The sequence below is a fragment of the Calonectris borealis genome, chromosome 1 (assembly GCF_964195595.1).
Source record: "Calonectris borealis chromosome 1, bCalBor7.hap1.2, whole genome shotgun sequence".
Lineage (NCBI taxonomy): Eukaryota > Metazoa > Chordata > Aves > Procellariiformes > Procellariidae > Calonectris > Calonectris borealis.
In genome coordinates, this window is record NC_134312.1 from 210,627,398 (window position 1) to 210,654,459 (window position 27,062).

Here is a 27,062-nt window from a genome sequence, read left to right on the forward strand (position 1 = left end):
TGAGAGATCAGATCTACACATAAAAGATCAGACTAACTTGCTCTGTTCAGGAGGCTGGTAACATTCCTTTTGTAGGAGTTAGCCCTAAGCCATTAAAATTATTGCCACAGAAGAAAAATCACCACAAAACTAACAATTTTAATATAAAATTTAAGAGCATATTATTTTGACTTGATTTTCTCTGAGTTTCCACAGACAGAACATTTACAGAAATTAACATGCCAAATAAAATCATCTATAAATTAATCAAATTATTTATATTTTCCTTCTCATTTGGTAGGATAAAAAATTTTGGTAATTATCTGTAAATACTTAGAGAAAGACAGATATTGAATTAATAGGTCTTTTACTTACAATTGTGCTCTGATGCTACTTCTGTATGTGTAAAATAATCAGTCATAATTAATAAAGGCTCTGTGGGCCAAATTCAAGCCTGGAGTTGTGGCTCAACTAAATTCAGTATGTTTTCCAGGTCTAAATTTGTCCTTTTTATTGTTACTCCTGAGGCATTCCAGGGGCATAAACCAACTTTGCCCCTAAATGGTTTCACTTAAATTCTGCTTCTATTGGGTTTTCTGACAACTCTAGAAGAAATGATACTTCACATGGCACATACTTCAATCAGATGAGAAAGAGCAGATCACTTGCTTTATTCAGCCTTTCTTTTTTCCATTCCCACTTTTAGATGAACAGCTATTGACTGTACTCAAAACCAATTTAAACAACAATACTATATTTAGGAACTTTGTCTTTGTCTGTTGGAGACCAACAAAGAATTCAAAAATTACCCTATTAGACAATCTTCTTAAGTTTTTAATCATGCTTCTGTGAGTATTTTTACTCGCTCTGAAAGTTTCCATCTGCCGGTAAAGCTGATTTGTCATTAATTCAGCAAATAATGTGTTCTGAATGCAATCAGTTGATAAACTTTACCTTTTCAATTGTCCAAAGTAATCCAAATACCCCCAAAGGGCACGGATTGTTTGAAGAAAGTACGTAATGCTATTTTTATCACAAATAAATTCTACCTATCTATGTCAATATTGTTATTAATGCTATTATTAATATCATTAAGAAGAAAAGCTGAAGCACTACAGCTGATGAATTATAATAAAACCATACTGCCACTCTTGAGTCTGTAGAAAATAATACATCTATAAGAAATCCCAAATCCAAACAAAATTTTTTCATAGAACTATTTATCAATTTCATCAAGAACTGTCTAAAGATAATTGGTGAATGTCTGTGCAGCATCCTAGAGACATTAATAAAAAAAAAAAATTGCTGAGAGCAACAAAGAAAATACATAAAGAAAGAACCTTCAAAACTTGTGAAGTTCATCTCCCTACCTCAAGATGGGGGCAATTTTTAAGCTGTTCCAGACACCTGATTGCCTGAATTGTTGTCCAACTTGTATGTAAAGGCCTCCACAGGTGACAATGTCACTAGATCTGTCTGTTCCATCAGGTGTCACCTATTTGCATTTTTTCATGCATGCTAAGAAACATTATAACCTGGGAAAAGGAAGTTACATTAGGTTTTGGATTGGCTATTGATTCATAAGGCTGTGAGACAAGGTAGTCATTCTTGGTGAAAGAATTGTGAGAAGGAGGAACATTGTCTTGCTTTGACTTCTCTGACTGAATTTTATCCTAGCTGTGTCACTCCCCAGCAATCTGGCACCTGATTTTTTATCCTACCACAGATCTTCTTGTGTCTTCTCATGTTAGGATTTTTGGAGCTGGTGACGGAGGCTACTTCCAGACATGTTCTCCAAGCTTTGTTCAATTCTACTGAATAAACCCAGATTTTCAATTAACAATTTAGGTGTACCAGACCCTAGATATAAAGTAGTTAGATTCTCCACTCATGTAAAATCAGAGTAAAGCCATTGTCTTGAGCATAAACAACCTACTTTGCTTCAAGCTTCAGTTATTTATCTTTAAATGGACTGAAGATCTGCCCAGACTAGCAAGATGACAAAGGAGAGACAATAGAGATACCTCAACTCAGATCAATGTACCTGCTTTTTGTAGTTTCACCTTTCCTCCAGCTGGCTTAATTCAGAGCCTTTTTTGCTGCCTCATAGTTGTTCTTTTTTAATGTCCATTTTGTTTCTCTCAGTCATTGCTTGTTATATATAGGGAGGTCAAACTACAAGTGTATTGCTTCACAATCATTATAGTTTGCTAATTCCAGATGTCTTCATGCTTCACTTGATGCTAAGTAGGCTATTCTATGAACTCCAACAAATATGCTACAAAGGTAAATTCCAGATAAGTTGGCAGTTGTGGGCACTGATAATAAAAATCTTACACAAGGTCTTTGAAATTAAAACACTATTCTTGAACAACTGTGTTGGCTCATTGCCACAAATGATAGAAGTGATTAAGGATGTTCCTCTACAACGTGATGTAATATATATCTTGTTTTCAAAGCCTCAGCATTTTTACCTATGGCTTCATGACCTTATTTGGTTTCAGCCAAAGTAGTTACTAATGAGAATGTACTAATCAATAAATCTATCAAGAGAACTGATGATGGAAGACAATAGAAGATATTATATCCAGGCTGTTAAATACTGTTGGTTTACTTACTGTTTTGGTCACACAAATTTTGACTGATGTCTTGGAGTCCTTTGTAAAAACAGTTCCTGGCCTAAAAAAGATATGGACAAAAATATCTTCCTAAGTTTAGTGACTAATATGTCATCATTAGGAAATTGAACAATATCATAAAATAATAATAATAAAAACCCCCTAGATGAACTAGAGAATGAATAGGGAAAATAAAAAGCCGATTAAACATACACAAGTCCATGTAACCAAATAGGATGTACCCAAGGGTGTTGAAGGAACTGGCAGATGTCATTGTGGGGCCATTCTGCATCATCTTTTAAAGCTCATGACAATCAGGGGAGGTTTCTGAGGGCTACAGAAAAGGCAAATGCCACACTTATCTTTAAAAATAGCAGGGGACTACAGGCTGATCAGCCTCACCTCAGTCCCTAGGAAGGTGATGGAACAGATCCACTTAGAAGTTATTTCTAAACTCATGAAAGACAGGAATGTGACTGGGAGCAGCCAGTACAGGTTTACTAACAGCAAATCACACCTGACCAGCCTCTTTACTTTCTATGATGAGTTGACTGGTGCTATGGACAAGGGGAGAGACGTGGATTTTATTGGGGCCTTTGAAACAGTTCCCCATGCTCTCATCACCAAATTCATGAGTGGAGGCTGGATAAGTGAACAATAAGGTCGGTGGAAAACTGGCTAGACCGCCAGGCTCAAAGAATCATGACCAGTAGTGCAAAGTCCACCTGTCAGTGAGTGACTAGTGGGGTCTCTCGGGGATCACCACTGGAACCATTACTGTTTAATACTTTCATTAATGACCTGGATGATGGGACAGAGTACAGTCTCAGAAAATTTGGGGATGACACCAAACTGGTGAGAGCTGTCAGTATACTAGAGGACAGGGCTGCTACTCAGAGGGACCTAAACAGCCTGGAGAAATGAGCTGGCAAGAACCTCATGATGTTCAAAACAAGCAAAATGCAAGGTCTTGCATCTAGGATGGAATATCCCCATGCAACAGTATAGGCTGGGGCCCAGCCTTCTAGGATGGAGCTTATCCACAGGAGGTCCTGCTGGATACCAAGTTGAACATGAGCCAGCAATGCACTTTTGCAGCAAAGAAAGCCTACAGGCTTCTGGGATGCATTAGTAAGGATGTATCTAACAGATCCAGGCAAGTGATCTTCTCTGTTCATTACCTAGGCATCTGGAGCAGTGTGCTCAATTTTGGACTTCCCAGTACAAGACAGACAATGGTATACTGGAGCAAATGCAGCCTCCACTCCCCACGACCAACCTGGACAGGAGGCTGAAGCACAGAACATTCAAGGAGAGGTTGAGAGAGCTGTGCTTGCTCAAACTGGAAAGAGGAAGGCTCAGAGAAACATGAGGAATTCCAGTTAGATACTAGGAAATATCTTTTCCATAAGGATGGTCAAATACTAGAAGAGGTTGCACAAAGACGTCATGAAATCTCAATCCTTGGAGGTATTCTAGCTCAATGGGACATAGTCCCTGGCAATCTCATCTAATTAGACCTGCTTTGGACAGGAGGTTGGACTAGATGACCTCCAGAGCTTCCCTTCCAACCTGTGATTCTATGATAAAAATCTCTTGTTATCAGCAGCTACCTACTTTGCCTGTGCCTTGAGTGAGTACTGATTCCTGGGCCTTCAGTGAGCACGGATTCCATGCTTAAATTTAGGGCTGATGACACATATCACGTAGATCTTTTGAAGACAAAGATAGCAGAGAGAAGACAAGTACACTTTAACAGGAATTAACACGGGTAGAAATGAAAACTGTACTACTCCATGTCTATATTCAAACTGTATTTCAGTAACTTCTTTGAAAAGTAGAGAAATAAGTAGATCTGCCATTTTATTCACTAGATATCTTACAAATACTAATTAAAAAAAAAAAACTGCTATTCAGTAAATCCTTTGATAACAGTATCAAGAAGAGTGAAAGGTGGTTTTATAAAGCCGTATTTGTGTGCTTTACAAAGAAATACAAAAGGACAGGAAAAGACCAAAAGGCTCAAAGTAAATGTTCGAAAGACGAACAGGGTTCTGCAACTTTGAAGTCTGATCTTAAAAAAATATCTTTCTGTTCTTGGTATTTAACTGAAAGTGGAGAAGGGAGCATCAAGTACTAAATTAGCTGGCGGGGGGGGGGGTGTCTTAGTTTTCAGGGATCTTCTTACGTGAACATGGTTTCTGCCCTATTAATCAGATGTAAGGTTCTCCTAGTGTCTTGTCTCCTATATCAGAAGTAGATACATTGAAAAAAAAAAATTTTTTTAAGGCAGTTGTAGAATAAAGTCTCCTTCACATTAGATAACATATTCCCCTTGTATTAGTGATTGGCTTTAGTCAGTGCCTGGGACATTAATTATGTTAGTTGTACTGTTAGCATTAATTAGAATAACTGTATATTATTGCAACCCTAGTACACCTCTTCTCTAACGGAGATGTGTAATTTCCTGTGGCACTGAGTTCTTCAGGCTAATTGTACATTTTGTAGATAATTATAACTGTAGATAATTTTCTATTTTATCAGCTTTGACTGTTCCTCATTTTCATTTCACTGGATGTCCTCTTTTGTTCAAATATTTGAGACAGTCAGAGGAGGAGCTCTTAAATTTACTTACACAGGCCTATGCTCATCCTTATATTTTTACAACCTCTTTTTTGTTCTTCCATTTTACACAAGACATTTACACAATGTCTGCTTGATTCATTCCACGCAACAATAAATGGACTCCATCATTCCTTGGTTCACTTTCTGAACCAATCGGATATAATTCAGCTCTAGTTCAGAAGTTATAGATCCACTCCAGCATGAACCTGACCTAATATGTCTTGCAACCTAATTAGCAAAGCCTGCAATGAATGGGCAGCCATATCCCCAACTGATCAAGTGTTAGAAGCAACAGAACTAAATTAGACTGAGTCCACTCACATTTACAACAGCAGTCCAAGTTCAGAATCAGGCTATAACCAACTCTCCCTCACAAACAATTCCCCAACACCAAATCCTCTATTCAAATTAATTAAAACTACATCTGTTAAGAACAACTGACACTGTTGGAGATTTCAGATTACCACAGGAGCCCTGCAGCTGTCTAACAAATTTTCCTCCTAAACTATTTCTTTTTGACAGAATCTTTAATATTTAGGGAAAAAAAAATGTATTTGCTTTCCATGGCAAGCATTGATTTTTAATGAAAAAACACATGTGGTCACCTTGAATTTTGTAGTTAGAAATATTGCTGCTGAGTCCCTTTGGAGCTGTAAGGGAGATTCCACCTCCTTCATCTCTCTGGGTGAGAGTCACTGAAGGACTGCCACCTCTGTGCAGCACTCCCTTTCCAGCAGCATGTCAAAGCTGTTTATCAAGGTCATGACAGGGAACATGTTGCAGTTCAGAGGAAAAAATACAATGGATTACAGTGATACCTCTTTTTGACCAGCAGTCGACTTCACCACCACTTTCTCTTACATTAATACTAATAATTATGTATTTATATACTAATAAAATATAAACATAATATAAATATAACAATTATATATTCATATAGTAAAACCAATTAACATAAAGTTAAAAAATAGTGACAAAATCATAGTATTGACAGCTTCAGTACTCCAGATTAGTATCTGAGCCTTGGTATCAGTTTCCTGCTGCAATTATGAGGAATTAAAGCATTTATCTGAAGAATGTGTAAGCACAAATTCTTTGATCATTGTAAGGCAGCATCTCAATAGGCCAATCTGAAAGCAGGTCAATTCTTTGCAGAAAATCTGTGAAAACTGAATTCTCAACAAGACCTTTTCTTAGAAATATGCTTAAAAGCTTGTAGGAGGAGAAAAAAGACATCATTAAATGTGGAAAACTATAGAAGCAGATATCTTATACTGAGTCCTATGTATTACCATGGTAGCTTCGAACTGACACAGGTTTTGATAAACTAGAGAGCTGCCATGTTGCCAATACAACCAATTTATGCTTTCTTGCCTCTTTTGAGCAGGAATAGCTGACACTGCACTGCATCAGAAGCTAAACTATGCTGGCCAGTGAATACAAAAGGCAGAATGAGACATATACTCATTGTATGTGCTAGAGGTTGAGAAATCGTGAAAATAGGATAGTCTATTTCCCCATGATCCAACTGAAGACTAGATGGATCATGCAGGAACAGAAGGGAGATTATTAGTTTTCCTGATTTCTTGCATGGACCTGCAATTCTGTTTACAATCCAGTCTACAATGAGGAATGGTCTGTGAAGAATAGATGTCCATCATCTTATTTTACTATTCATTTTTTATTTGAGACTGATACATCACAAGAAGAGACAAGAATTTTTATGCCTTCTAGAAGGCCATAAACTGAAAGATTAAACCAATTGAATGATTTAGCCCAGAGAAGAAGTGCTAGAGGGAAGTCAACGATAAAAGGCTCTGTTGGTGAGCATGGCACAAATGTGTGAAACCCAAGGAGATGTAAGCACAAAAGGGTGCCAAACCATCACTTTTACTTTGAACAGTGAAATATCGTAAGGCGGAAGAGTTTGAATTTGGAGCATCTGCCGGAACTCAGGAACACCACTGCCTCCCACAGAAGCAACACACCAGTAGGCTGTTTAGCCGACTGCTTCCATGCACCACAGTCTCTGGGAAGAAGGGTCTCATGGCTTTTCATTTCTACCAAGTTCCTGAGGAAGAGGAACTGCTGTCTTGCACAAGGGCAGCTGCTCCCAGGTCTCACTACCCACATTTCATAGACTGTATTTACACCACACAGGCGAATGGCTATTTCCCAGTGGGTACCATACACCATGCATTGGATGGAATATGATTGGAAAGATCTCCTAAGTGAGGTGCTTTTCCCATCAGTCGTTTCATCCTTGTCTTGAGAGCAGTGGCAGCCAAAGATTACAATGGAGACAACAGCACTTGCAAAGACACAGGAAGAGAATCTCTGTTCTTCCCAGTGGGAAAATAAAACTTGTTTAATCTATTAGACAAGCATATGAAGGTTTCTGTATGCCATCATGGCTCTGCAGAAATCATTATGAGCTAATTCATTTGTGGACAGAATATCCACCAGGGCTTTCTATTGACCTGGAAAGGCCATGGGATGCAGAGTGCTAAAGGAAAAACTTTCTCGGGCTCTCACACGTGCCTATAACAGCAGCAAATCAGCCTTTCCACATTCAGTGGTTTAAGTTAATCTCTCTCTGCTGCATATTATGGTGGGTCAGCTGCACACTCATGACCTATTACCACATCTCAGCTGAGGAAGGATGTCCTTTCAAACTATTTCTTTTGTTATTCTCATGATGCTCTTGCACTTTTCCTGTATTCAATAAAATCACAGTAAAATGCTTGTAAGGCAAAGAGTCTGCTCTTGTCAGTAGTCACAGAGTCAAGCACTGAGGTTCAGTTTTTAAGGTGATGCATTTTTTATAGCTGGTAATAAAAGCTGGAATTACACATGCTAAGGTAATTAAACCTCATGCTTCCAGGAAAAATGCCTCGGTCCTACTGATAGTTCTGGATGTATGATTTATTGAACAGATGTATCTGTATCAGACGTTACTGAGCACAGAGCAGTGGCTTGATGAATCTATTACATCCCCTGAAGGGGAAATCACCACTCTTTTCGTTTGTGCTAGTCACAAGGTACATTAGCATAACAGATCAGACAGAGCAGAAGGCAACTTGTGCTCTGGGAATAGGTGGCCAGGATCACATCCAAACTACAAGGCTTCTTAGTGGAACAAGCAAACATCAAATCAGCATCTGCAGGACCTAATGGGATTCACTATGGGATGCAAAACTGAGAGTCAGCATATTCTCTGGCATAGATCAAAAAGTCATTAAAATCAGAGATGTCACCAGAAGACCAGAGGAAATCGAAGTGTGGTGCCAATGTTAAAGAATGAAAAGATGAGAGTAATAGACCAGAAAATTTGGCTTCTGTAGCTGTAAGCATGTTGGAATGAATCTTTCAGTAGAGATAAGGTGGTTATTAAAATAAATGCAAAGGGGCAAAATGATACAGTGGCAAAAGCTCAATGTTTGCCAACGCCAATCACACAGGAGCAGCTATGACCCTCTGTTTTCTTTTTTGCTCCATGGAGTTGACCAGTAGACACTGACTTTATAATGATCTTTGCCATAAATACCAGAGAAGAGCACAGGAAAAATTATTTTCACAGGAGAGGGGACATGATAATAGAAAAGCATCACATTTTGGAGGGGTTATGTTGAATTCCTATATGTATCATAGAAAAAGTCAAATTAAAGTATCTAAACAACTGGAGGACACATGGATATCAGTGTAGCAAGCAAGAGACATGTGGCCAGGGCTGACAGGAGCAAATCTACAAAGCAGTAAAGAGACTTTTTGGCTTCTTCTTTCTTACTTCTCCTTTTCTACGTATTAGAAAGCAAAACTGAGCCTACAATATCGATGAATTCGCTCCATTCTTACCAGTAACTATTGCTCTTCTTGAGCTTTCAGGCTTTCATGTATCACAATGGACAGAATTATCAGGAGGACAGTGAATCATCCAGTATTCATTTATGTCCTCCACTTCTTCTGACAATTATTATTAAGGAGGACATGCTGGGGAAAATATATGCACTGAGACCTGATTGCAAATCGTATGAGCAAGTTTTATTACATTACATGGGCACATTCCTAATAGGAATCCATACTTGAAGAAAAATTAACTGAGCTGGTGAGTGAATCAGCATCAATCTTCTCCATCCTGCAATATTAATAGAAATTACAAAAGACTCATGCTAGAAGTCACTTTCAGAGACAGAAATGGATATTGTACTGCTTGAATGGATGTTCCAGGCAAACAGACTGTTTTAATCATGGTGTAAACTGCTGCCTCTTTGAAATAGTCAGTGTAAACCTTAAGGGCATCCTTGTCACTAGGACATATGAGTTATGGTTCTGCATCACCACCTTCTAGAAACACACCATCAGAGGTCCTTTTTTATTTTAAGCATTCATATTTTTTATATCTGGAAAAGAATAACGAGGCATTATTTTCCTACATATAATTTTATCCAGTGTCTGGATCCTGCTGCTCCATAGATGCTTGCACCACGCAAGGCAATGCCAGTAGGAGCTACCTTTGCCTTAATAAAAATACATTTATTTATATTCTCATATCAATCAACGATTATCAAGTACTATTGTGGCAAGTTCCACAAGTAAGCCAAGCTCATGAGAGCTATGACAGCTGCACACAGAATTGCTACTATGAGGTGATCTCCACATACATGAGAAAGAAGAGCCTATAAAAGATACACAAATGTACCTATAGATACTAGATAGGCAGAAGCAGAGGACTTGAGAGTGTTTCTTGCTAGCAGCAGGTGTAGGTGTCGAATCATTTAAGGGAAGAGGCAAGTCAAGATGGAAGATGGTTTCTGCCAGAAGAGTTTTTCCAGGATATCAAAAACATTCCCAGCTTTTCCTTATATAGTACTTGAAGCCACTAGGACAATACAGCTGGTTTGCTGTCACAAAAAGCAGGAATCTGCCTGCTTCAGAGGCTCAGCTCCAAACTGAATGTTTCTCCAGCAAATTTGTGCATGATAACATATGCTAAGTGGCTAGGAAACAGAAAAAAACAAATTTACTCATAATAGCCACCGGACCAGCTTCCAAATCTCTGAATTTGCAGTGATTTTCAGCAATGAGACCTCCCTCAACCAACACAATATCCTTTGAGAGAAGAAAGCTGGTGGGATGTTTGTCCTTTTCGTGATGCCAGAACAGGTGAAGGGACTTTTCTCTTTTTGCTCCGGGGGTGAGCTGCTAGGAAGAAGACTTGGAACCACATAAATTTTGCATTTACTGCTGCTTAGACAAGACTTATGCTCACCAAGCATGAGTCTTCAGAATCTGATCAAATTTTATCTAAGTCAGTTTTTTTCCCCTGGGAATTCTTGGACAGTCTTTTGTGATCCTGCTGGGTCATTCCAGGTTTAGGGATGGGTAGATGAACTAACATGAAAATATCAAAAACATTATAACTTTAGGTAACACCTGGATCATTGAAATTCACCTCCAGAATACGAATGCCTTTTTTCTGTTTCATGTTTGCCTTTTTTTATCCCTTGGAAATTCCCAGTGATTTGGATCAGTTACTTCTATAAGAGGATGTCTTTTAATACCCTTCATGTTCATGTAATATTAGGCCAAAAAGATTTTCTAGAATGCACTTAAGTTGAAAAGGGGAATGGGGATAGAGTAGTTCTAGTTACTCAAACTCCTTTTTCTCCTTGGGGTATGTTGTGGTTTAACCCCAGCCAGCAACTAAGGACCACAGAGCCACTCACTCGCTCACCCCCGGTGGGATGGGGGAGAGAATCAGAAGAGTAAAACTCATGAGAAAACTCATGGCTTGAGATAAAGACAGTTTAACAGGTAAAGCAAAAGCCGCGCATGCAAACAAAGCAAAACAAGGAATTTCTTCACTCCTTCCTATGGGCAGGCAGTGTTCAGCCATCTCCAGGAAAGCAGGGCTCCCTCACGCGTAACAGTTACTTGGGCAGACAAACGTCATCACTCCGAACATTCCCCCCCTTCCTTCTTCTTCCCCCAGCTTTATATACTGAGCATGACATCATATGGTATGGAATACCCCATTGGCTAGTTGGGTCAGCTGTCCTGGCTATGCTCCCTCCCAGTTTCTTGTGCACCTGGCAGAGCATGGGAAGCTGAAAAGTGTAACTTGACTAGTGTAAACATTACTTAGCAACAACTAAAACATCCCTGTGTTATCAACATTATTCTCATACTAAATCCAAAACATAGCACTATACCAACTACTAGGAAGAAAATTAACTCTATTCCAGCTGAAACCAGGACAGTATGAAAATAGCATTTCATGACCATTTTGCTGGGTTGCCACAACCACTCATTTGACCTGGTCTGAAGGGAGAGTATGAATTGAAAACAGGCTGAAATTAATGACTGGTTAAGTTAATGTGTTACCTTTATGTGATTACTGCACATTGCTGGATAGCTGAGTTAACATATTATCTGCAAATGAATATTTATTGCTATGGGATTGTCATTTTCATCTTATTGTAAATTGAATTGAACCTTGGAGCTTTTTGCAGAGGTGCTTTTATTGTTTAAATCTAAATACTTATTGTTAGATGACACCTGGGAAGGTTTTGTACTACACTAGCTTAGTGTAGTTCAAACCTTTGAACTACTAGAAGTCTGCAGCAAACACTAGGAACACAGAGGCTGGGTGATATTAAGATTGGTATACCGATAAGGGCAATCAAAACAGCAACTGCAGAACATCTTTGAAAAGTAGTTGCTGGTTTTAAATATCATTTATCAGAACACTGGCATGGCTAGGTAAGAAAAAAGTATTAATCAAACCTGCCTTGTGGGATTTCAAACAGCATGCTTGTTCCTTCATATTTGCATGCTATTAAAAGCATCCATGCTGATTTGGATAGCTTCTATTATCCCAGCCCTTACCCAGTCCATTGTGTGTGTCATGGCAAGGGAAGGGAGAGAAAATTTTTTAGCTCGGTTTCTTTAAGAAAAGAGGGTCATGTGATCACATTATTTTCTTTCTTTGTCTGTGTCCTTCTCTAGTCACATTTCAATGTGTTGTTCAAATGTGGCAAAGGGTTACAACTCTCTAAAATAACTAAATTCATGTATATTTTTGCCTTTTAAGTGCTCGGATGGAGGCAAAGGCTGAAACATGAGTTTCATATCTTAGCAAACCCCAAGAAGATGCACACAGGGGAGAACACTACCAAATACCCCAATCATGGGTTGTGAGACAGAACTCACAAACAGCAAATTCAAGGGCAATCAAGCCTCATTACCTCCAATTCTCCCAGAACTGCTTCTTTTTTACCTCCCTTTTTAATAGGTACTTCTTTTTACAGAAGGAGATGACAGTTTCCAGGAGCCAGCGATGTGTCTTTGTGAAGTACAGTTTGTTTCTGCCACTGCTCTTTTGTTGTTAACATTATAGAAGGTTTATATATCACAATGGCAGTCAATAGAAATAGCAGTCAAAAGCTAATGATGTATTTCCAGAACCTAGAATGTGGGGGCTTTCACACTGTCTACCTTTAGGGCTTCTAACTTAACAGTTTAGTCTTGCTGAGTTTTATATCCCCCTGTTGTTAAAGAGCATTCTTGCCCTCTCCAGAGAGATTACTAATGCAAAACCTCTACGAACTTCCCGTTCAAATGGATTTCTTTCTCTTCATAGACCACATGAAAGTTAGATGGTGATTCAAGATGGTGTCAGCTTTGCCTTGGAGAAGTTGGCACAACTCCTGAAGATGATGGGAAAGAACAGCCTCCATAACTCATCCTTGTGTGGCCTCCCTTAGCAAGTTTTCAAGACTCAGGCAAGTTGGTTTTTGATACTCCACCTTTTTATGTGCCTGCCCCTGGGTATTTAACATGTACACAGATATTACAACCAGCCATAAATTCACTCCTCTCCTCCCAACAGCCAGCTCTAGGTTTTGGCTCACTGAGCTCCTGGCATAAAGTATTCCACCAGCAGACTATGTGCTTTTACTGCTTTTCTTCTAACAGTTGGTAATCCATATATTTACTGAAGACCAAACAGCTGTCTCACATTTTGACAAGCCACATGTTAACATGTCTTCATACTATCCAGCAAAAAGACACAGCCATTGGTTGTAAGAAACGAAGCTTTAGGCTACACCCAAGTTCCTGATCACCAATATCCCACAGTGCTTCCCCTATCATCATTGCTGCTGTGATTCCTTGTACCTGTTACACAGAGTAAAACAGAAATGAAGGCTGCTAAATTTTCTTTCTGCCCTCCAAATCCAATGCACATTAACAGAAGTTCATCACTATATTTTCTGCTGATATCTGTTGCTGACAGTTCAGTGTGGAAGGGGTCATCCAGGCTTCCTTCTACTGACTGCGTGTGAGACTGACAATACTCAGCCCCTTTGCGATCAGGCCACTCTTCCACTATCAAGTAGTCTAGACCTGCTTCCTTCTAATTCAGACTTCCCAAGATCTCATTTTGTAAGTACACAGGAAGAAACCCTGCCATCAGAAATCTATAGTCAATGCCTTCTGAAGATACTAGTAGCTGCCCAAGTGCAAAACTGGTCAAAAGAAATTTGTAAAGTGTTATCCTACATAACAGAAGTCACATAAAATATTATACTGCTTGCACACTGGATCTGCTACTCATTTGTATCACTGCCAGTGAGGCTAGGACTGGGTCTGTGATCACTGATGGCGTAACTGAGCAGAAGTAATCAAGTGCCTGTTACTTATGCTAGTGATTCTAGCTGAGACTAGTCCTGCAGGAAAATAAAACTCCGCTTGAACAAGAGTGACACGTTTTCCCCCCAGGTGCAATACTTCAGCATCCCTGTGTGGACAAATTACAGAAAAGGCAGGAAAGGGTCTGAAGAGGTTACTTAGTCTAGCCCCAAGTTCCATCAGAACTATTTACATCTGTCTAGCCTGTTCCTAATGACTTCTGTTGATAAAAATTCCAACTTCCCTAAATAATATGTTCCCTGTGCCACTCTTACAAGCTCTTATCTACAAAATTCATGCCATCAGTCTTAACAGATCTATATAAAGGAACAAAGATTTCTCACATGCCTAGGGTCACATGCCAAATAGAATAAGAATGCAGTCATCTGCCAATTAATTTGATCCTGAGGGTAACCATAAAGGTGCTGAGTAATCTGCACTCTGACTGAAGCCAGAGGCAGTTAGAAGGAGCCTTGTTCTTTGCAAAAATCATCTCCCAGAGAAATAAAATAAAATAATTTGCCATATGTCAACCCAGGACTGAGTTCACACTGTCTAGAAAAAGCCAGCAAGAAAGCAGAATCATGACAGATTACTGTGGCATTTCTTGTAGCACAAGTCAAAATCACAGAATCACAGAAGAGCTGAGGTAAGAAGACAGCTCTGGAGATCACCTTGTCCAACATCCCCTGTCTAGAGTCAGGTCAAGTAGAGCCGGTTGCTCAGGGCCATTTCTAGTTGGGTTTTGAATATCTCCAAGGATGGGGACTCCACAACATCTGCAGGCAACCTGTTCTAGTCTTCAATCATGCTTACAGTAAAAATGTTTTTTCTTATTTTGGCAACATCCTAGAAAGAGGATAAGCAATTGATCGGAATTATTAAAGGGATTGGTTGTAAAAATGTCCATAAAAATAAGCTAAAGTAAAGGAATATTTCTGCCGGTATATTAGTGGGATAAATCACAGCTAAAAACCAAGTCAGAGCTGCAGGGTGTCAGTAAACTGAGATTTATGTACTATCAGAAGCAAACAGCCTGGAAATCTATGGCACAAATAATAATCTAACACACATGCTGACCCCAGAGAGGTTTCCTTCTGTTATGCTGAAAATCTTGTTTATGGGCAAAGAGAAACACACTTTATATGTAAAGACAAAATTTTATTCTTAGTATAAATGAAATCTTAACAGTCTAATTCAAGAATCATTATTAGTCTAGATATAATTAACACAGAAAAAGAAAGAATATATAGCAATACATTTAGAAATCTCAATAATGGCAGTATTACTACTTAAATTGTAACAAACACACTTAGTTTTTATCCCTTTTTTCCTGAGGTTGTGCTCACCCTTTTGCTGATCCTCTGGTCTTAAAATCAGTAGACTCAGATTGCCAGAGAGTGTAAACAGAGAGTCATCAGCCTCTGGAGTCCATTTCCAGGAGGAATATGACGTTCATGTAGATGGTTTCTTCTTCCTCCCTCTAGGATCTACTTGGGGTCATTATTATCTGTTTTCTAACATGCTTTTACACCTTGTTTTTTCTTCATTGTTTTCCACCTCCATGTTACATCTGAATTTACAGTATTTGGTGCATTTTACATATGTTAGATACTATTTCTTTTTACTTTTTGTTACCCCTAAAGTCTGCTTTATGCAGCTGTAGGTCCGCATTTCTTTAATCAACCACTATTGAGTTTTTTACAGTGTCAGCCTGTGCCCCATCTCTTATCATCCCATACCTGTACTTCTCTGCAATGTATGCATCACATACATTGTCTCCACTTCTCAAGGCCTTTGCTCTCGTACCAGGCCTGTATTTCTCTACAAAACGTCATTGTGCTAGAGTCATAAATATTTCATTTTACATGAAATATTTATTTACATTTCGTTACTGCTATCTACATAAAACTACAGTGGTACCATAGAAAGATAAAGAAGTGACGCAATTTAGCCATTGACACCTGGTCAATAAGAGAAATTGATGTCAGAGCTAAATGAAGTAAAACAAAGCTGCAGGCAGGTCGAACAAAGTTCATGCAGAGGAAGCCTGACAAGCCTCCCTCCCAAGAACTTGCAAACTCTAGAAATCCCGTGGCTGTGACTAGGAATGGCGTATTACAGAGCTACACAGGTACACTTTGGAGGGGATGATTGTGCTTCTGAGGTGAAAGCACATCAGGTTCAGAACTGTAGCATGGACTACATGCTAGGGCAAGTTCCTCTTTATCTTGCCTGAGGTGCTAGTAATGGACACATCTGACTTTTCAGCTCTGATACCTCTAAATATCGTACTTATACACAGGTTTGAAATACAATCCCCCAAAAAATTCCATTCCCACTTGTAGATTATGCTACAGTGACATTATGCACTTTGAGAAATAACACACTGCATCTGCCTGGTCTGTGGCCTAAATCTCTCTTAATCCAAATATTTTTGCGATAGAATAACGAGAGGTAAAAATCTCCATCTTCAGGTGTTTTTTCATTAAGATTGGATGGCTTTTCAATAGATATGGCAGGAAGATAAAAATACCCTCTTGTGACAGTGTAAAATTTAATTGTGTGGTTATGTCAGAGTGCATGATAGCAATAGTACCTGTCTGCATGAGGACCTACAACACTACAAAGCTCAGTGGCATTATGCCTCTGGGCTTAATTCCACCTTCACTACAGAGGAGAAAAGAACCTTTTTATGCATATATATAAGGGTGAAAGAAAGGAAAAATACACTATTAAACACACACCAGTATCCTTCAGAATGCAGTTGGAATGAAAGGCTCAAGAAGAGATGACACAGCCAAGTCACTCACTGTCTTCAGATGTGCCTTAGTTTCCCTATTTCTAAAACTGGAGAAGTGATAGCAGTATGCTCTGAGATCAACTGATAAAAAGCAATATACAATTTTTTAATATGGTCATGGATAGATTTTGTCCTTTGCAATTGGCTCCCCACTGGAAGAACCTTACATTTTAGAACCAATACTGATCTTTAAAAGCTCCCACAAAAAAAAAGAAATGAAACTGATAATTATTTTTTGATTTACAGATTCCTATTCCCTCTGAATGTTGCTTAAAGAATAGACAAGGTATATTTCTTCAGAATGAGAATCGGAAGTTTCAGAATATTGGTGTGTATACCAGGCTCCATAATTAGTTAGCATTCCAATTATGGAAATGTTTCTAGAACAGTATAAGAGAAAAAGTTTCCCCATAATAAAATGTCAAAATAATAAAATATGATCAAAAAATCTTGCAGAGACACAATTTTCCATCTGAAAATGCTGATGCCATGCAATAAAAACATTTAGCAATCATATAGTAATTTTCTTAATTTTCACACTTTGATATAATTAAAATGTTTTGAGTTTATCATTGTTGTATCATTCTGACATTGAAGATTTATTATAGAACATATTATGAAAGTTAGAACAATGTAGATGAGTAAAAATGAAATATTTTAGAATGCGATCTGTAAAAAAACGCTCTTAATCTGAGATGAAATAAAATCGCAAAAATCACACAAATTACTGTGGGACAGAATTTTGATTTTCAAGCCGGTGCTAACTGTTATATCACAGTTTGTCACATCATGGTTTTATCTAGGAGAGTTACAACAGGAAAAGTGAATCCAAATGTCCTCATAATAGTGTTAGTATTGGTCACAAAATATATCACATTCCCCAGATACCTAATTTCCTTGGAAAAATAACCCTTCTCCTTTCATATCTGTTGAAATTCCTTCTCCAGTTGCTAAAGTGCAACATCCAAAGACATTTCAGTTTTTCGCAACCAATGTTATTTAAAAAATGACAGATTGACAGTGATTTTCAGAAAGTGACTAAAACCAACAACAATAAACACAAACGCTGTGAAGAAGAGATGATGTGAAACTTTTCATTTTAGATAGGAGAGGAAATTCTCCATTAGCTTTGTTCATTATCTTGGCTGGGTTCATAGTGAATTTCTAGCCTGCCAGGTGAATCTATGGAATAGGAAAATTCCTCCAGATTTTTCATATTCATTTTTCTCCATTTAAGGTCAGTGGGCTCTGGGCCAGGGATCTACAAAGCATCTTGGAATGAAAGAAATCCAGGTAGGGTATTTCATAGGATAAGGCTGGCACAGTTTGAGAAGCTGGAACTTGGTTTTAGTTTGATCTAAAGCAACCTGTGGTCCACAGGACACTCTGTTTTAGCAAGCTTTGTATCAGACTCTGAAATTATGTAATGATGCACAACCATGGAAGCAGTGAATTACCCCAAAATACCTCCCTTGCTTGAGAAAGGCAACTGGCTTGGCATAAAGCTCCCCTTGTCTTTGTTGATGGTCATTTTGGTGGCCACAGAAGTACTGTAGAGAGTCAGATATTCTGTGGGACACAGCCTGTCTGATAATATCTCTTCCTTGCCCAAAACTGAGCATTTGAAAACAAAAGTAAATAATATTTATACAAAGTTTTAAGATTAAAAGGTTGATCTTCAGACAAGAAAAACTCTTTCTGTTATACTGAACGCTGAGGGAAAGAAGATGATTCTGGATCTTGCACATATCATGACCATATCTTGCACATATCATCTGCTTTTTATAAGATATATTGTACTGAAAATTAGCAATGGTACAATTTATATCCTAAGAATGCAAGGTAACTTACTTGCCCAAATCCCAAATCTAAAGGGCCTGTGGATTCCTAGTATATATTTTCAAATACTTCTATGCACATAAGGGAGGAATCCAGTGCATCTAACCTCACCCATTCTAAGAAGTAATTATATTTCTTGTGTTTGATGTAGTCAATGGATTTGCTGTATCAGTAGGCCTCCTAATTTAGGTGCTTAAGAATCATTGATATAACAGCTTAGACCCCTTGCAGCTTTATGGGAAATTGGCTTAGAGCTGAATATCCATACTTTCAAATGAAAAATCTGTAAGCAAGACTAAGCTATAAGCAAGTAAAACTACGCTTTGATTGATAGTTTTAGATCACAAATTATAAACTTTATTAAATTATAAATTATTACAGTTACTATTTCCATTATAATATTTGAGTATGGTCTAATAGCACTATTTGTATTTCAAACAGGCCTTTTTTCATAGGCATGAAACAGGTGACACGCACCTAAATACCTTTCACTATCCTCCTAAGTTCCTGCATGGTACAAGGAGACACCAATACATATTTGATCAGAGAACAGAATTAAGGTCCAAGCTCATTGTCAACAGCAGTATAATGGCTCAAAATTACGTCTTTGATGTGTGTATTTTCATGTCTATATTCCAATGCAAGAGATATTGGGAATAAACAGCATGGACTAAAAGCATAATGCATAATAAAAACTACTACTTAACTGCTATAAATAGTGGGATAACTGGCATAGCTAGAATATTAATGTGGAAAATTACAGCTCAAGAGGAATAGAGACCAGGAAAATCTGAAGAGTTTTGCTTTATTTTATATATATATATTTATTTACTTGTTTCACGTTCAGCAGATAAAGAGACTAGACGGAAAGTGTCTGAATAATGATGACAAGAGAAATTTAATGATATGAATGTATCCCACAGTTTCTCTTTCACTCTACCTTAGACTACCAAGCCAGAAAGGTCAAGAAGAAAGGTTTAGTCTGAGCAACCGAAGAATCATCAGAAGCTGGGAGTAATGGAGATGCCAGCTATCCAGATACCTGCGGAAAGAGGAATACAGCAGAACATAGACTATCCAGTTCTTGACATATACTGGAGACAGGAAACTGAGGGAATCGTCTTCTACAGTTTATTGCAGCAACAGGGAATTGACGATGTGAAAGTAGAGGGAGGGTAAGGTGGCACTGAGCATTGAACAATGGCATTCTTGTCTAAAGAAAGGAAAGAAGGAGAATAAAGACAATAGACTTCAAGAAAATAGCAAACTCTGAGAATTCGTAACTCTTTGGGGGAAACAAGTCAAAGGGAAAAGACAGCTGTAGAATTAAAGCCACAGAAATTTAAGTTAGTCATCAGTAAGAGCTTTCTGACTATAAGGCTATTTAAGCATGAGGATAGATCATCTAGGGAGATTTTAGTCTCTCTGTCATGGGAGATTTTTAAGAGCGGCTCAAAGAATCATCTGTCAGGAAAGACATAGATATGGCTGATCCTTCCTCTGGAGTGCCCATGCCAGCCTTCCTGAATTCTCTCCCTAGCATTTCTTTGATTTTTATGATCTGTGCTAAGGAGCTTCCCCAAATCCTTCTTTGCCCTCTTTTTGCTGTGTTCTCCTTAGGGAATATGTCATATGAAATAAAAATGTATTCCTTCACTGGAGTCTCTTTTGCTCTAAATTCAGCAGTTATGAAATCAATACCAGTTAGACAGCAATAAAATCTTTCTGCCTTCCCTTCCTCAAATCAACCCTGTTTAAATAAAAAGGAGGCCTACTACACCACATATAAAATATTGATCTGAAACATACTAAATCCGCATAATGGGCGAGAAAAGCTGAGATTTCTGTTTTGAAAAGGTCTAGCAGAATTTATTTTTATTTTGTTATGTAACACTTGTTTATTGGCATTTTATTTTTCACTTGGAATATGGATGAAAAACCCTCGACTGATTTCCTGTAAAACAGAAAGCTGTCTGGGCGCCCGTATTGGATGCCCAGTTTTCATAGTAAAAAGAAGTATTTAAAATGTACAGTGTGCTGCCAGGCGATGTCTCTTTGTAAACACCTAGTTCTCGGTCCTCAATCTATTTCTCTCAGTTTCAACAACTCTCACTAGAACTGGAATTTAGGTTATCAGCATCATACCAGTCAGAGGGTGATTTTATTTGATCAGGAGGAAAAGCTGATAAGGATGACTGTCAAATGCATCCTGGCAAGCCTAGCAGAATTTGTAGCAGGCATTCTCACCTAGCATAAACCAAGGTATTCAGCGTGGCAATTCCCTCCCACAAAACTCTCTGTTTTCAAGTGTATTATTGTACATAAATGTCTCCATCTAGCCAAAACAAGGTTGCAAACACACTATATTTAGCACTAGCTCAAAAAATAAACTTAGTCAATGACTGTTCTGACCTCTAAATTTTATGTGCTTGGCTTTAGAGTGGAATTTAATATTAAACAATCATTTCAGAATAATTATAAGGGAGATGCCTGATCGCTCCTACCCTGAACAACTGCCCTACTCAATAAACTACGCATCCGTGTTCATGCTCCTTTGCTTCACCAAGGCAACAAATCTTGAGTTGTCTCTGAAAAGCACTCAGAGGAGGGATTGAATTTCTCTTTCCAATCTGCCCCCGCCAAATCCTACGTGCACTCGGGTAGGCAAAGAATTTCCCTGAGTGTTGGCAAGCGGGGAGCTGATGTCTGTCAAAAGGATAAGGTTCTTCTGCTTCCAAATACTATTGTTTAAGAGGAAGCAAAAACTCTTTTTCAACTGAGTTTTAGAGGACAGCAGCAAATATCATTCCTCTTTGAATGGAGACTAGTCTTACAGAAGTGTGCCAGACTTGTTCTGTTCCTGAGAAAATCCCTCAAGGGAGGCAGGCACAGGATCACAGTCAAGTTTAAGCATGACAAAGAGGCCAAGCTGCTCTGTAACGATCTGGGGTACATCAAAGTTAAAAAATCGAGACAGCTGCTGGGGTTACTTGCCTTCAGAATTCGGTGGCAACATAGCAGGAGGTTTTGGGATTGAATTCTACTTCAAACCCACCTCAGGATTGGACACTTAGATCCTTAAGCTGCAATCATGACAGGACAGACAACAGCAGACAAGCTAATCTTGACTTTTCTGGCTTCCAATCAATCGAAATCTTTATCCATAGGAGTCATTTTATGCTTTTGAGAGCTGAAATAACTGTCTTAGATGTTACATGGTGGGGAAAAGTCAACACCGTTTTGACTCATGGCATAGGTGGGTCAATTCACAGCCTCACTAACTCAGAGAGTTTTGCTATTGGTTTTAATCGAGTGACTAAAACTTGGACTTACTTTTGCAGAAATGAATAAGTTTCTTCCTCTCTAAGCAGAGGAGTGCTACATAAACATCTCTGTGCTAGACGGAGATCTCAGCATGGTAGATCATAGTAAAAGTTTAGCTCCTAATCCTACAAAGACATACAGCACACTTAGCTTTAAGGATGTGAAGTGCTAGGGAAGTGCTGCTCCGTTCGGGCTGAGTTTTCCACTCTCTTCCATGCCACTAATTGCAATGAAGTCTTCACCTTCTCTCTTGAAGTCTTCATTATTCAGTTTGCTCGTTTTAAAGTATGAACAGAATTTGTGAACTTCATAGCTTTATTATCAGGGTAACTAAATTTTGTTTGAGGCTAAACTTGTACTGAGATCTTTGCGTGGAAATTATCACACAAGAAAGGGTTGTCAGACTTGTAAGTATTAAAGTAGATGGCCAGAGTTTTAGAGATAATAGGCATTATCACTGGAAACTTGAAGTCATCAGAAACTTTCTTCCTCTCAAAAACACATGAGAAAGTTTTGGTCTTTGATTACCCTTCCCTGCATCTGGGTTTGCATTTCTATATGTGCACAGTAATCCATAGTGCTTATGCATGCTCATGATCTTGCAGGTTTTTTTAAACTTACGGAGATGTGTGTCTGAGTTCTGGTAAGCAGCATGGAGTCTTGGTAGATAATAAGCTTAATTTTCTTCTTCATCTGTTTTTATTTTTCTCATTTTCCCTTGAGGGATTCATCCCTCATCTTATTATAACTTTGTGGCCATTTATTGCAAAGTTTTGGTACATTTCCTTAGTGGAATTCAGTTATTGCAAGTCGTAAAGTGATATTTTTACATCCACCTTGTGACACTGACTGCTACAAAACCATCTAAATGACCATTGCTTTGAAACGAAGCTGGGGAAAATATACTACAATACCAGACTTTAGTTCTGGTTGAGGAAATTCGTGGACAGAGACAGAATGATTCCATTGTCTAGGGACTGAGTCCTCACCTGAGAGGAAAATCACCTTCTTGTGGTAATGATACTTTAATAGAAGTGACTGGCAGACAGCCCTCTGCCCCCTCTCCTCTCAGCGGTGCATGCTGCCTCTCAGCTGAGATCTTGTGGAGCACGTCTTGCTCTTACGAGATTAACACATCTTTAAATACTTCATGTATAATGGCACAGCTTCCATGGGAAAGACTGAAAGCTATTCAGTCAAATCGCTGATAAGAAGAGTGTCAAGGCAGTCCCCAAGGAAGTAGAAGTTTGGACATCTTTAGGCAAATTCAGAAATGGAATCTATATCTGCCACATCCTGGAGAAAAACCCCACGCTGCCAAGTATTAGATAAAAAAGGGGTTGCAGCAGCTGCTGCTGCTTTTATTTAGGACCAAATCCAGCAATTATTGTCTGGAAATTCCTCACTGATGCCTCCTGCAGTCAGCCTGGAGGAATGCTGCACTTCTGAGCTGAATACAGCTTGTGTTAATCACACCACAGTAGATTAAGACTCCTAAAGCTTTTAAAAATATTTAGGCCCTTAAAGGTGAAGATAGATATCCGTCTGTGGGATTTTCACAAGTTCCTAGATGTCTAAGTATAATTTGGAGATTGCATAATTGGGAGTTTGGCACTTCACGCGTTTGAAAATCTCACTGGGCTTTACACATTTTACCCCCAAAGGCTAACTTTGAATTGACCTTTCAGCAAGCAGGGTTGTTTCTTCCCCTCTTCACCCCTGTTTTATATTGTCTTGGCTTTAGCAGTGTTGTATGCTTCATTTATGCTGGAGCCCAGAAGAGAAGAGTCATGTCCGAGGAATGTCTCTTTGGACACATATCTGGATTCTGCTTCCAGTTCAGGATGAATTCCAATAGCACTGGTGCCACTAAGATCAAACCTACTCTGTGCACAACTGCTGCTTGGTATTTGTAATAAAGTCTTGATTCACCAGGTAGTAAATAGGCAAAATATATGTACACATCTACTGAGATGGAGTAACCCAAGAGGCTCAGCATCTCTGCAGTCCCTTTAATATTAAAAACACCAAAGGCATGCAGTTCTGTGGTGATCCATTTGGGAGCTTACATGTGCTAAGATATATAGATCTAATATTTCACTTTGCAGAAATGGTTTATTTCCAGCAGTAAATATGATGTTTGTGAAATGAGAATAGGCTATTTCAAACTGTTATAAGGCCACTGAATAATTGAATTATTACTCATTAAGGGGCAGTGTAATTTGTTACCTGTGTGATTCCAACACTCTGAATCAAAGTAATTACATTCATGGTGTCATTTAGTGAAATAATGCCGTGAAGGTCTCTATGAAGAGAAAGGCAATTGCTGAAAGGATTTTGTTGAAATAATAGCACCAATTCAATTGGTCCTCTTGCTTCATTCATTGTTACTTTATTATATGGCTAAATAGCTCATTCATGTGCTTTGCTGGAGTGACAAATATGAGCTTTGGAAACAGTAACTATGGACGAAAAAATCCACAGCTTCTAAGGGGAAAGCACCAAATAGTCATTTTTAGTATCACAAATGTGCAAATGGCAAATGGTAGATTAAATTTATAAAAAAGAACACAAAGGCAGATTTTAATATGCTTTGAAAGTTCAGTGGCGAGATTCCACTAGAGGTTTGTCTAGTGTCAAGAACCAGTGGGAGATGTCTGGAGACCGTTTCAAACCACAGAGCAGTTCACTTCCAAATCTCATGAACTAGGCTTCACAAAACTATGAAATCAGTATAAAAAAGCAAGGAGTTATTTTTGAGAATAAGCATTGTGGAGTAATGATTTCATGTGTGTCTGCAAACTGTAGGTATATATGCATTCATGTATGTGAGTATGAAGTGGTTTCTGTTGTGCTACTTTATCTACATCTTACTCTTTAATGCATTTGTTGCCATGACTTTTCTGTGAGGTAGGACAATCCTGCACTCCCTGGTTTGAGGAAAAAAACACAAAGAGCTGAAGGCATCTCATAGAAGCTAAATTTATGGTTTACATCCACTTTTTCTTAAGATTTACGTTATTTTTTCTTTAAAATTTTTTATATATTGTTGGGCATGATCACAACCTTCTTTAGGCATTTGGCTCCAGTGCAACTTAGCAATGAAGCTGCTGAAGGGCCTGGAGCACAAGTCTTATGAGAAGCAGCTGAGGGAACTGGGACTGTTTAGTCTGGAGAAGAGGAGGCTGAGGGGAGACCTCATCGCGCTCTACAACTACCTGAAAGGAGGTTGTAGCGAGGTGGGGGTCGGCCTCTTCTCCCAAGTAACAAGCGATAGGATGAGAGGAAACGGCCTCAAATTGCACCAGCGGAGGTTTAGATTGGACATTAGGAAAAATTTCTTCCCTGAAAGGGTTGTCAAGCATTGGAACAGGCTGCCCAGGTTGAGTTGCCATCCCTGGAGGTATTTAAAAGACATGTAGATGTGGTGCTTAGGGACATGGTTTAGAGGTGGACTTGGCAGTGCTAGGTTAACGGTTGGACTCGATCATCTTAAAGGTCTTTTCCAACCTAAATGATTGATTTCTATGATTTCTATGATTAAAGAAGCTGGGGAAACCATTGACTAGCCTAGTGCTCCACTCCTGTGGACCTGCCTGCAGAATGTGGGTCTAATTTCCAAAGTTATGTGATGAGATGTAGCGGAAACAAAAGGCAGCAAAGGGAGAAAGGAACAGCATTGAGAGCAAATCATTGCAGGAGTTAATTGGCTTACATATGGACATAGGGACAGGACAGTCTGAGAAAGGAGACTGCTGCTTTTATAGAGAGCATGGCCTAAATGAGAATATATAAAATACAGTTCTGAGGTTATTTCCAGTTGATTTCACTAGTACAATGTTCATATTCACAACAACTGGCACTAGTGATCTGGGCGTGAGAGAAAAACAGTAAAATCTATTTGTTCCCTGTGAAGTTGGCACAGAGCCAGTGCATGGAAAGGGAAGGACGATACTTCATGAAGAGTTTCATCCACTGAGAAGCATTAAATAGGAATTGAGACTTGGCATTTCCTTGGAGCTGACCTAAAAGTATGACCTGGTTTTAGGCTAAATAGCTATCTGCTTAAGGGAGACAACCTGCAGCTATTTAGGTGTTGTGAAGACTTGTGCTAGACTTGACAGCACTTCAGAACCATTAAGGATATGAAAATACTTCAGTCAGGTCCCTTCTTCCTAGGAACCTCTGCTTCCTTCCACCAGCTCTTATCTTTTTATTCACCCTGACCTGGACTATCTGTTGTGCTAACAACAGTGTTGGTACCAGAGACACCCCAGAACTGACCAGGACAGCTTGGTAATGGGGGTCCTTCCTAGGGTTTGAAAGGGTGTGTCTAGTTAGCAAAAGAGAGACACGTGCCGGTTCCAACAAGCTGTTGAACACCTCAGTCTTGCAAGGTTTTTAATTCCCAGCCAAAGACTGAAACCCTGATAACTGGAAAACTTTTGCCCTAAAAATAGATTTCTTCACATTGTTGGATTCATGTAGCATTTTATATAATTACAGCCCTTGTTGGAAAATTTATGTTCTACAGATCTGGCTCGTAAATCCTACGCTTTACGGTACTACTGTGGCTCCATTATAAGCCCTTACTGCTGAGTCCAATATTTATTATTGGAGAAAAAGGTGGAAAACAAATCCACACTTTTGAAAGTGTTCCATAATACCACAGTGTTTTAGCAAATTCTGAACCGTTACTTTCATCTGGGGATTTATCATGGGGATTTATCATGGTGCCTACACACATAAATAGCAGGCCCATATGCATGTATTTCTTTGAATACAAACACAAAGCAGTGATCTTTTTTAATAGGAACACAGTTTTCTGGTGTGTGTAATCATTTGGGGAAGCAGTCTTTCTGTTGCGTAATTTAAAAACAAGTGTAAATTTTTGCTGAGGGAATGTTTTCAGTCCTTTTTGAAAATCTGCCTCATATTATCTTGAGGTGATCTTCAGGAGACTGACAGTGCAGTTCCGCATTATGGTATCTCAGGGCATAATTTCATGCTGAGTTTTCCCCATAAAGCAAAACCAGCATAAAAGATGTTTGCCTTTCCCTGTGCCTGGTTGCCTGTTCCCTATACTCTTTGGTGGAGCTATATCCTGATACAGATCAGTGAAGTGATCTGTTTTGGAAAGCAAATACCTTCCGTTACTTCTGTACAAACAATCCCTAGTAGCA